Source organism: Aspergillus campestris (assembly GCF_002847485.1).
Source record: "Aspergillus campestris IBT 28561 chromosome Unknown P168scaffold_2, whole genome shotgun sequence".
NCBI classification, from domain to species: Eukaryota; Fungi; Ascomycota; class Eurotiomycetes; order Eurotiales; family Aspergillaceae; genus Aspergillus; species Aspergillus campestris.
The window spans coordinates 14,451-28,739 of NW_020194337.1; positions in this window are offsets into that span (position 1 = coordinate 14,451).

Sequence of the window (14,289 nt, forward strand, 5' to 3'; positions counted from 1 at the left end):
ATTACTAGAGTCTCTTAATCTTAGACTTAAAGTCTTAATCTAGAAATTATCTTTAATTTAAATTCAGTTATAGTTAAAAAAAACTTTATTTCTTACTAGTAATAAATTAGGTATTTTACTAGTAATAGTTCATAATTTTATTTAGTTTAGTTTTACCTGCCTTGAATTATGATTTATAATATATTATCAATTATAATAGTTTAGGAGTAGCTGACTTGAAACTATTTTAAATCAGCTACTCCTGACCTGAACCTGAATTAGACCAGTTCAGGCCAGATTTGGTTCAAGTTTTCGGGTCGGATAATGAATGACACTCTAAATAGAATCTAAGTTAATAGAACCTAAGTTAGTAAATCCTGAACCTGTATTAATAAGGATCTAGGATTATAAGCCTGTTATAGATCTAGACTTAGAGTTCTTTATAACCTAGATTATAAAAGAGATAATAATATAATAAGAAATAAAGAAACTTATAATTAATTTTAATAATTATTCATAGAGCTTAAGAATAAATATAATTATAAAAAGTATAATTATCTTTAAGAAAGGCCTACTAGAATTAATATAATAACTTACTTAAGTAAAGTTTATTACTAGTATTAACTAGTTTTAATTAGTCTAATTAACCTACTCTAGGCCTTTAGCTATATAGATATTAGATTTTAAGTAAATTATATATAATATCTCTTAAAAGAGAATCTAGAGCTTTTCTAGAACTATAAAAAAATTCTTAAAAAGAATTTAATATAAAGAAATCTAACTAGATAAAAAATCTTTAAGTAAATAATATTATAAGCTTATAATATAATTTAAGACTTATTAATTTTTAGTATTAAAGACTTAGGAACCTCTTAAGATATCTAAATTATTAGACTTCTTATTAAGAAAAAATTAATAAGTTATTAACTTCTTATTAAGATCACAGGGTCTTATAAGAAAAGATATATTAATAATTAAATAATAATAATATTTAAAATTATATAAATTATCTAGTATAATATATATAAGACTTATAAGTAAATATTATTATTATATAAAAGTTATAAGTTAATCCTATAATTAAAATTATATACTAATTAATTTAATAATCTTATTAATTATTTTATTCTAAGTATAAAAATTATAAGAGTAATAACTAGACACAGGTCTATATACTAGTATTTAAGTATATTAATTCTAGTTTATAAATATAGTAAGTAGTCTTAAGAGATTACTAGTAATTTAAGCTTATTTATTAATATAATATAAAAAAATAAATACTTTATATATATAATATATATAATTAATTATGAAATCTTATAATTAACTAGTTTTAAAGTAAGCTTAAAACTTTATATATATCTTAAGACTAGAACTAATCTCTAATTATAAATTATATAATTATAAGAAATATAAATATTTATTACTCTACATAAAAAAGGCCTGAGATTAAAATTAATTATAATATAAAAAAATTACTAGAGATTATAAATAAGTTTAATCTTATACTTATTATAAATAAGAATATAATAATATAAGATAAAAACTAGTAAAGCTCTATAATTAATCTTATATATATATTTAGTATATTTTTTAACTAGCTTGTTTATATATAATAAGCTAATAATATATAATATAATTTAGATTATTAACTAATCTATATAATACTTAATATCTAAGTACTTTTAAGCTAGATTCTAAAATATTATAACTAGAAAATTATTAATAATAAGCTCTTATAAAAAATCCTAATTAAATATCATAATTAAACTAATTTTTTTTAATCTTTTTTTACTAGATATAACTTAGAATCTTAATAAAACTTTAATTATGGTCTTATTAAGTACAGGGACTAGTAATTATATAAAAAATTTAAAATATTAAATTAAGCTTAAAATTATAATATTTATAATTATAGTATAACTTATTATTAATATATCTATCTTGTGGGCCAGCTCTTATAATTAATTTAATCCTAATTTTTATAAAAATTATAAGAAAGTAGTAAAACAGGCACACAGGCTTTATAAGAAATATTTTTATTTTTATATACTAGTTATATAATAATAATATATTATAATCTAGAATTATAAGAAAAGGATAGTTAGTAAGACTTTATAATAAGATTATTATTATTAAATATAAAAAATTATTAAAGACAGGTTTTATAATATATAATACTTAATTAAGTAAATATAATAATAAGAAAATATTTATAAACAAGAAATTACTCTTTTATTTTATAAATTAAATAAAATCTTAATAAAGACTTTAGTAAAGAAGACTAAGTTTTATTAAAATATTTTTTTTAAAGCTCCTGCTAGCAGACCTGTTTAATATTAATATTAAATTATATTTTATACTTATAAAATTTCTATTTATTATATATTATAAAATTATTATTATAATTATTTTTATAATAATAGACAAAGTATCAAGAAATAATAGTGTTTTAAATAATTTATAATATAAGATTATTAATTTATTAGAGATATAGGATATATTTAAGTATATATTTAATATATATATTTATATAAGATATAATCTTAAGTATTTCTAGTACTTTATTATTATAATACTTTATAAAAAAAAAAAAAAGTAAGACTATTAATAATCTAAATCTTATTATTTAATTATATTCCTAAAATCTTTTAAGAAAGATATTAAAAGTTATTATTATTTATTAAATTAGTTATATAACTGAAAAATACTTTCTTTTATTTCTAACCTATCCTAGTAATTACTAGGATATTTTTATTAATTATATTATATAAATTTTACTTAATTTTATTTATAAGACATGAGATAATAATAATCTAATAATTAATATTCTATTTCTTAATATTATAAGAATATATAATAATATAACTTACTAGTATTTACTAGATAATCTATACAAGTTATAGCTTAGGTAGCTAGTTCTATAAATAAAGTTATTTTTAACTAGATAAAGTATATATATATACATGCCTAAGAGTATTTTTAATAAAATATTAATATTAATAAGAATCTCTTTTCTTTTTAATTTTATATTTATTTTATAATATATATCTAGTAATAGCCTGCTTAAAGAGTAATATTATTATATTTAGCTAGATAAATAATATAATTATAATAGCTATAAGATAAACTAAATAAGAAATATTTAGAAAGCTATAAACTACTTATATTAAAATAAATATATAAGTTATATAATATATCTTAATATTTATATTAGCTAAATTCAAACTCTTATACTTTATTAATCTTAAAATAAATATAATCTTTAAATTTAGTTTTTTATAACTAGATAGGATTATTATACTTATTTTTACTAGAATAAAATAGTATCTAGGCTTGTGACTAGATCTAGAGCTTATATTTTATAAGTATTAAATTAAGTCTATAATTAAAGCAGGTACTAGCCTAGTAACTCTATAAGATCTTACTAGATTTATATAAAGAACTTTTCTTATAAATATAATAAATTTATTAAGTAATAATAATCCTATAAATACTTTATAAGATAATTATATAATACTAGTTAAGATTTATAATTACTAGGGATTATAATTAAGTAACTTACTAATTTATTTTTATCTAGAAATATATTATATACCTTATTAGTAGAGCTTTTTAAATAATTATAATTAAAGTATTAAATATTAAGCTATACTTATTACTTATATATATCTAGATGTAATATATGAAGAAGATTTTTATTTATATTTAAATAAGACTAGTACTAGCTCTTTTCTACTTTATACAAGAAAACTAATTATAAAATAAATAATCATTAAGTATATAATTTTTATAAAAATAAAAGTAATAAAAGTAAAAAAATACTTATAAATTTTTCTAGAATTTTTAGCTAGGTAATAAAAGAGTAGGTAAGTATTTCTTTAATCTTTATAATAATTATTATTAAGAATAATTATTAAGAAATAAGATAAAATATAAAAAGCTCTTAAAAAGACTAAAAAAGATAAATAACTAGTTATATATATAAATAAGAATAGTTATTAGAATTATATGAGTTATAATTATAATCTCTTATTTTATAACTTATACTAAGATAACTTATCTAAGACTAGAAATAATTATAATAATTTATATAACTAAGCTTTAAGTAATTAATATAATTCTAGATATAATCAAGCAGTACTAATATATTATTTAATAAAAGATAAAAATAAATAAAAAAATTTATTATATTTTTAAATAATTAATAATTAGACAGGTTTAAAGACCCTGCTTAAACTTTATATAATATTTAATTAAGTCTTTTTATAAATATATTTAAATAATTCTATAATAAATTCTTACTTATAAGAGAATCTTTAAAAATAAGAAAATAAATAAACTTGCTAAGCAAGCTATCCTATAAGATATTATATTAATATAAAGTTATATAACTATATAAGAGTTAAGAAAAAGAATAAGACTAGAAATAAAAAAACTTACTAGAAAGTAATTATAACTTAAAATTATAATTAAGTATAAAATCTATATAAAGATATAAGACCTGTAAAAAGTTATATAAGAAAAAAAGTAAATTAGCTAGTTAATTAAGTAACTTATTATAATTTTAAGTAAGTAAATACTTAAGTATTAGAAAAGATTATAAAAGACAATCTTCTTTATATTTATATAACTTTATACTAGGAAAATTAGACTAAACTAATATTTTTTCTAGATAAGAATATAAGATATTATATAATATAAATATAATCTTAGAAATTAAATCTTATAATATATTTTTATAATATACCTGCTTTTAGCTATATTTTAGATAAAGATATATTATAAGCTTAGCTAGCTAAGAATCTTTACTAATATATAATTTTAGAAGCTAATTAATAATTTAAAAATAATTATATTAGTAATAGAGTTCTTAATAAAGACAGGCTTACTTAAGTAATTTTATATAATAAATCCTGTAATAATAGGGATTATAAAATAATAATAAGATTAAGAATAAGATAAGAATATATATAAAGTTATAATAATTATAATATCTTAAGGGCTGCAGAGCTAGTATAATAATTAAAATTATTTTTATAAGAGATATAGAATAAGATCTTATTAAAGTTTATATTTATATTATTTATTTCCTTTATTTAATAAATTTATATTCCTTGGCTACTATTACAGTGGCTACCTCTCTTATATAAGCCACAGGTTTCTCCAAGGAGAGCTACACTCTGCTTAACCCTGCATGGCAGCCAGTTAGTTAGACAAGCTAGAACAGGATAATAAGGACTACTACTACTACTACTACTACTAAGAGATAATTAACATAATAATTACTTATATAATTAATAAATAAAATTTCTAGTTTTTAATAACTTTTTAAGAGTTTTAAGAACCTTCTAGTCTTTTTAAATTAGAAAAAAAACTAGATTCTAATAAAAATATAACTAATTATTAAAAAATTAAGAATATTAATTATTTCTAGCCTGATTAATTTAAAAAGTTAAATAATATTATTAGTAATAAAATATATTATTTTTATAATATATAATTAAAAAATATCTAAAATAAAAAGATATTATAACTCTTTATATAATAAATATTATAATATTATTATATTGCTAATATTAGAGAAGTATATAACTAGCTAATTATAATCTAGATCTAACTAGATATTTTATTATATTATAATATTCCTAAAGTAATGATATATATAATAATAATATAACTTCTTAATACTATAAATAAGAAGTATGAAGTATAAAAGAATCTTAAAACTATCTAGTAAAACTAGTTTATTAAAAAATTCTCATTATAAATATAATTATAATAATAATATTTGAATATATTCTAGTCTTTTTATTTTATATCTAGATTTAATTAATTATAATTTTTCCTGCAGGTATCTTATTTATAAATATTATATTTATTTTTCTCTTTTATATAAATATCTTATAAGTAATACTAGACTAATCTTTATTAAATACTTTATTAAATATTTAAAGATACTCTTATATTATTACTAATTAGTTAATATATTCTTTTTATATCTTAATTACAAGTAAATATTGTAATAAATATATAGAAAACCCTAAGTAAAAACATGTAGAGAAATCTAAATAAATATATATAATAAAATAATAAAGATTTCAGCTATAGCTTAAACCAGGTAAATTAAATTACTTATTTTTATTATAATAAAAATCAGCTCTTATTTATTAGTATTAATTATAAGTCTTAGAATTATTTTAGTTAGTATATATATTAAATAAAGTTTATAAAGAATATCAAAGACTTATCTTCTAATAAGTTAAATATTATATAAGTTAAAATCTATAATTTATAATTTATTATATTTAATAAAAAAGTATTTATTATAAAACTCCTGAAAGTAACCCTGTATATATTATAAATAACTATTATTAGAATATAAACATATATCTAGTTATATTTATAGTAATTACTCTTATAGAAATATACTATTTCTATAAAAAAAAGTTTATATTTTAAAATATATTTTACTTAGAGTGGGCATCGGCCAGGTCAGGCCAGGTTAAGGACCCTCACCTTAACCTGACCGCCGGTACACGGCCAGGTTAGACCCTAGGGCTTAACCGCCAGGTTATAACCTGCGGTTAACCGTTCTTGGCAATTAAGCCTATTTAGGCCTAGTACAGATATGACAATTAACCGCGGTTAACCGGTCTACCAGCGGTTAATTAGAAATCTATACCTTAACCTGACCGGCAGTTGATGGTCAGGTTATGGTTAAGGTACAACAGTCAGGTTAACCCACTTGTTACAGAAACCCAACAAGGTTAATACCCCACAAAGGCAGCACAGCCAGGCAGAAGCCTGATACTAATTGATTAATATAAGAATTAGAACCCTTGCACAAGAATAACTACAAGTTATATAATATAATCACCTACTCCTAACATAAGATAAAGAAGTAGTTACATGATATAATTACCTACCTCATGCCTACCCCCAGGGAGTAGCTGGAGGAGTAGGTACTAAGAGAAATATATAATTAGAGTAACTCTAGAAGTAACTATAAAGAAGTCATCACAGGAGTAACTAAGAAAGAATATATAAAAATACTTATTTACCTATATTTATAGTTTAATTAGTTATATTTAATATATAGTTCAAGTCTGAGTATATATTTAGTCTAGTTTCTACTTATTTATACTTTATCAAGTATTAAGTATATATACTTAATATATCTTACTTCTTTTCTTACTTATTAGTTACCTTTAAACTATTAGATTATCTTATTAATTAATATAATTAACACAGCTATTATATAAGGCCTTAGGTTAGTTTAATTTATTATTAATAACTAATAAAAAGATTATAGAGTGCTCTTTATCTTAAATAATCTAAGCTACTAATACTAGTATAGCAGAAGCTTGAAGAGATCTTAAGATCTTAATATATTAAATACTAGTTAATATAAGTAAAGTCTTAGGTTAACTTAAAATAATTTAAAAAGCTATTATATTAAATAATAATAGAACAGCTATACTAACCCCTAGAACTAGTAATAAAAGTAGTTAAGAAGATACCAGCACAGGACTAACTCTAATAAATATTATTAGTATAATTAAGTAATTACAGGCGCATATTATAATCTTAAAGAAGTAACTTATAATTTATATTATTAAAGTTAAATTACTAGAGATATTTAATAGCACTTGTTCTAAGCTTTATATATTCCTAATATAAATAAATATATATATAAAAATAAATAGAGAGAGACTTGCTGCTAAATCTAATAAAATTATATTTACTATTATATATCTAAAGAATCTAATATTTAATTAATTTAAACTTTATATTAGGGACTTCCAGGATAATATAAAAAATAATTAAGATAATAAAACTAAAGAAGTATTTAAGAGTTATAATAACTTTAAGAAATAACTTTATATAATATTTAGAGATATTAATACAGTTTAAAACACAGAATAAAGATTATAGTAACTATAATAATTTAAATTAGTTAGCTAGTATACTTCAGAATTTTAGTAAGTTATATCTTAGTTAGATTAGGATAATAATACCTATATTATATAATTTAAGAAAGGGCTTAAACTAGAGATTTAAGAGAAGCTAATCTAAATAAAATAGCCAGGAATTCTTAGCAAGATAATTAAATAAGTAGTTAAGATTAATAACAAGTTATTTAATTTTAATATTAGGTATAAAAATTAGTCAGGTAACAGGTACTAAGATAATTAGAAAATAAGTTAATATAATATTAATAATAAATAATAAGTACAGCTAAAAAGCCAAGAATATAGTAATTCTTATAAACTATAACTAATAAAGCTAGATATAGCTTAACACTAAGAAATCTTTAAGAAAGAAAGGGAATAATATTAAAATAATAAAGTATATTATAATTATAGAAAATAAGGTTATATAATAAGAAAATACTAATCAGGCTAATAACAGAAAAATAATAATAAGAAATTATAAAAGTAGTTAAAAGCTACTTATAAAGAAACTAGAAGTACTTAGAATAATAATAAGAATAAGAGACTTAAGGTAAACCTACTAGCCAAGAAATTATATATAATTTATAAAATTAATTAATTAAATAAACCTATAGATCTGAGTGATTATTAGTGAAGTAATAATAATAATTATAATATAAAAAATTAAAACTATCTTAATAAAGAAAAAGAGATAGTAAAGTCTAATAATAAAAGTAATAAATTTTATATAAGAATAAATAAATTTAATAAAGTTATTAATATAAACAAGCTAGTTAAAAAGGACAAATTTCCTAGTATAGTCTAGGATAATATTAATCTACTTAATAAAGAATTTAATACTTAAGTAAAAGACTTAAAACTAAGTTTAGAGATAGATATATCTTAAAATCTTCTAGAACTAAAGAAAACTATAGAAGAATATTACAAAGAAGCTAATATATAAGATATTACATGAGTATTAGTCAAGCTAAAAAAGTAATTAATTATAACTAATAGAATTAAAGAGCTTAATAAAGCTATTAAGATAAATATTTATAATAGGGTTAAGGATTATACCTACTAGAACCTAGAATACTAGAAAAAGACTAACAAAACATGGGAAATATACTAGTAGAAACATATATAATATTCAGGAATATAATATATATAATATTAAAAAAATAACACCTGGTACTATAACAAACTTGTGAAACTTAAATATAAATAATATTCTAACTTACATAGCTACTATGACTATAAATAATATATATATACCTATTTTAGGACACACCCATAATATAAGAAACTATCATGAATAGTATACTATAATAAATATTACTAATTATATAATATAAAAAAGGCAGTATCAGGATACTTGCTAAAAATATTAAAGAGTATAAATAAATAAGAAATAATATACTTATATTAAGATCTATAGTACTCTTGTAGAAGTTACCTGTATTACCTATATTATAAATATATAATATAAATATAATACTATGATAACAAGTACAGGACATACTATAATAACAAGCTTATTAATATTTACTTATTATAACTACTACTATATAAGCAAGCACTAAATTAGTAAAATAAAAAATAGATTATAATAATAGAATAGGGAATCTATATCAAGTTTATTATATAAATATATAAATAAGTAATTAAAGTAATACTTAACTCTAGAGTAATAGGTAACTTTATAAACTCTTAATTCTAATAAAAACTAGATATTAAAGATATTAGAAAAGCTAACCTAGAATCTATTATAAGACTAAATAATAAAAACTTAAGAAATTATCTTATAATTAAATCAGGACTAATTCTTATAATTATATTTAATTATTTTAAATAAATAAACTTTAACATGATATAATTAGGATAATATAATATAATATTAAGAATCCTATAACTTAAGAATTATAATCTAGAAATTAACTAGAAGACAGGTAGTCTTTAGTTTATAAATTATAATTATTTAAAATAAGAATAAATAATAAGAGTATTTAAGTCTTAATAATATATTTAAAAGTAAGAAGCTTAAGTATCAGCTAAGAGATTTAAAGATAAATCTAATAATAATTATATAATATAAGTATTAGTAGTAACAAAGCCAAGTTATTAAGATTAGTTAATAATATTACTAGGATAAGTACTAAACACAGTAATAAACTATTATAAAATTATAATACTAGGAGAAGTCACTAAGAGACCTATAAGTAAGAGACTTAATACTAGTAATATTAAAGTATAAATATTAATAATAATAAGATAAACTATTATACTACAAGATTACAGAAAATTCAGGGAATTATTTAAATAATCTAAAAATCCTAAATTACTAGAGCATGAGTTATATAATTATATTATTCTAATTAAAGAAGGAAAGCAAGTAGCATATAAGAAAATCTATCTAATATTAGAAAAGGAATTATAAATATTACAAGTATATATTAAGAAATAACTAGTAAAAGAAATAATTTAATTATTAAAATTACTAGCAGGATATGATATTTTATTTATATTAAAAAAAGATAGAAGTCTATAACTATATATAAATTATAAACTACTTAATTAAGTCATGATTAAAAATAGATATATATTATTATTAATTATAGAAATATAAGATAAACTTAAAGGAGCTAAGATCTTTATAAAACTTAATATTACTAATATATATAATAGGCTATGCATTGCTAAAGGAGATAAATAGAAAATAATATTTAGATTAAAATATAGTTACTATAAATATTTAGTTATGCTATTTAGTCTTACTAATATACTAGTATTATTTTAGAGATTTATTAATAAAGTACTAGGAGAATTACTAGATATATTTATTATTATATATTTTAATAATATTCTTATTTTCTTAAAGAATCTTAAAGAATATAAAATATATATTAAATAAGTACTACAGAAGCTATAAATCACTAAGTTATAATATAAATTAAAGAAATACAAGTTCTATATCACAGAAATAGACTTTCTAGGATATTAAATATTTATAAAAAGAATTTATACTAATAAAAATAAAATTTAAATAATTAAAGACTAGTTATAACTAAGAAATCTTAAAAAATTATAATAATTTATAAGATTAGTAAACTACTATAGAAGATTTTTCTATTATTATATATATAAGCTAGAACTATTCTTTAATCTAATAAAAAAAATAAAGAACTTTAACTAGACAGATAATTATTAGAAAGTATTTAAAAATATTAAATACTAACTTATTATTATACTAATCTTGATATAATATAATCTAGAGAAAAAAATAATAATTAAGATAAATATTTTAGATTATATTATTAAAATAAGAATAACTTAACCAGGAGATAATAGCAAGCTAAAGCTAGTTATATTTTATTTAAGAAAATTAATTCAAGTAGAATTAAACTATAATATTTATAATAAGAAATTATTAGTAATTATTATTATATTTAAAATATAGAAAGTCTATCTTAAAAAAGTAAAGTAATAAGTTATTATTAGAACAGACTATAAGAATCTTATCTTTTTTATAATAATTAAAAAGTTAATATAAAAACAGGCAAGATAGTCAGAAATATTATTATAATATAATTTTAGAATCTAATATTATAAAGATAGTAAGAATAGCCAAGCTAATATATTAAGTTAATAACTAGATTATAAGCTAAAGAATAAAATTATTAAACCTGTAATTCTTAAGTAATATAAAAATAGATTATTAATATATAACTATTAATAACTAGCAGGAACCATGAAGATTAAGAATAATTTATTAAATAAGTTAATTTATAAAATAAAACAAGATAAAACTATTTAAGAGATATTAAATAACTTAATAAATAATAATAAATTAGTTATAGATAAAGATAGATTAGTTTATATATATAGATTTATTTATATATCTTATTATATAAGACAAGAGATTATTAGAATATATTATAATAAACTATTTCAAGAACACTTTAGAACTAAGAAAATATATAAATAAATTACTTAAAACTATTATTAGCCTAATATATAAAAAATTATATAAAATTATATTTAAAATTATAATACCTGTATACAGGACAAGCCTGTAAGATATTAATTTTATAAAAAGATATAGTTATTAGATATACTAAAATAATTATAAAAATAAATAATAGTAAACTTTATTAGATTACTACTAGAATCCTGAGAATAAGATATAATCACTATTATTATAAACAGATTAATAAAATATATCTAGCTTATATTAATAAAGAGTATAATAATAGCATAAGACATGGCTTACATGCTATTATATTATATTATTATTAATTATAAGATATTATAGAAAATTATATTAGATAGAGATAAGCTCTTTATATTAAAATTTTAGAAATTATTAATAAATATTATAGGGATTAATTACTACTTGATAATAATATATTACTCACAAGCAAATAATTAAATAGAAAAAACTAACTAGACTATTAAGTAATATCTTTAATATTATATTAATTATAATTAAAATAATTAGGAATAATACTTATTAATAGTATAATTTATATATAATAACACAGCACATGTAATCATGTATAAAATATTATTTTATATAAATTATAATTATTATCTAAAGATATATAGTGAACCCAGGAATAAGAAAACTATATTAAAATAAGTAAAAGAAGTAATAAAGATACTTAAAATACTATATTAATAATTAATAAAAGATATTAACTTTATAAATATAAAGATAGTAATTTATTATAATAAGTACTATAAAGAAGGGCCTAATCTAAAAAAAGAAGAAAAAATATTTTTATTTTATAAAAATATTAAAATTAAATAACCAAGTCAGAAACTTGATCACTAGAAATTAGGATTATTTATTATTAAAAAAAAATTAGAAATAGTTAATTATTAGTTAAAGCTACTAGAATTAATATACTATATATATCTAGTCTTTTATATCTTATTATTAGAACCAGTGCCAAAAGAAAGCCAAATTATAATAAATATAGAAATTAATAAAAATATTAAATAAGAATATAAAATTAAGAAAATCTTAAGAGATAAATAAGTTAGCAGGAAACTACTTTACTTAATTAAATAAAAAGAATATAATATCTTAGAAAATATATAAGAATTTATTAAGAATTTAATAGGCTGCTACTAGCTGGTTTAATAATATTATTAATAAATAAATTAATACTTATCTAGAAAGAAGGATTATTTATTATCTAAAAAAAACTAGAGATGTCTGATATTATAGTAAGTTAAGTATTATCTTAAGTATTAACTAGATAATCTAGCTCTTAAAGATTCTTAGGACTTAAAGAATTCTTATTATTAAGTTATTTTATAATAAAGAAGTTATAACTAAGTATCTAGCTATTATAATCTTTTAAAAATTATTCTTACTTTCTTAAACAGAGGATCTTAGATATTACTTATAATATTTTTTAAGAATATTTAAGTTATTACTTTTTAGCTTTAACTAAATTATTAGCTAAATACTTTTTATCCCTCTTAAGAGATTCCTACTCTTATTTATTATATAATTACTTTATATACTTTTACTTATAATATATATATTTAATATAGTTCTTACTCTTTAAGTTTATAATATAATTAATATTATAAGAAGAACAGGATTTATAAGAAATATTAATAATAGAGCTAGTAGCAAGAATAGAGTTATATTAATAAAGATAATTATACTTTTAGATATTATTATCTACTAGTATGATAATATTAGTATAAGAAAAGGATTAATAAATTTTAGAAACTATAATTAAGAAGAAAATATATCTTTATAAGTTTCAAGAATAAAATACTAGAAGAAAAGAGAGTAATATTATAAAAACCTAATAAAATTAATACCTTATAAAGATAGCACAGCCAGGCAAAAGCCTGATACTAATTAATTAATATAAGAATTAGAACTCTTATATAAGAATAATTATAAGTCATGTAATATAATTACTTACTCCTAACATGAGATAGAAGAGTAACTATATAATATAATTACTTATCTTATATCTACCCCCAAGAAGTAGCCAGAGGAGTAGGTATTAAGAGAAATATATAATTAGAGTAACTCTAGAAGTAATTATAAAGAAGTTATTATAAAAGTAATCAAGAAAGAATATATAAGAACACTTATTTACTTATATCTATAGTTTAATTAGTTATATTTAATATACAGTTCAAGTCTGAGTATATATTTAGTCTAGTTTCTACTCATCTATACTCTACTAAGTATTAAGTATATATACTTAATATACCTTACTTCTCTTCTTGCTTATTAGTTACCTTTAAACTATTAGATTATCTTATTAATTAATATAATTAGTATAGTTACTATGTGAGGCCTTAGGTTAGTCTAATCTATTATTAATAGCTGATAGGA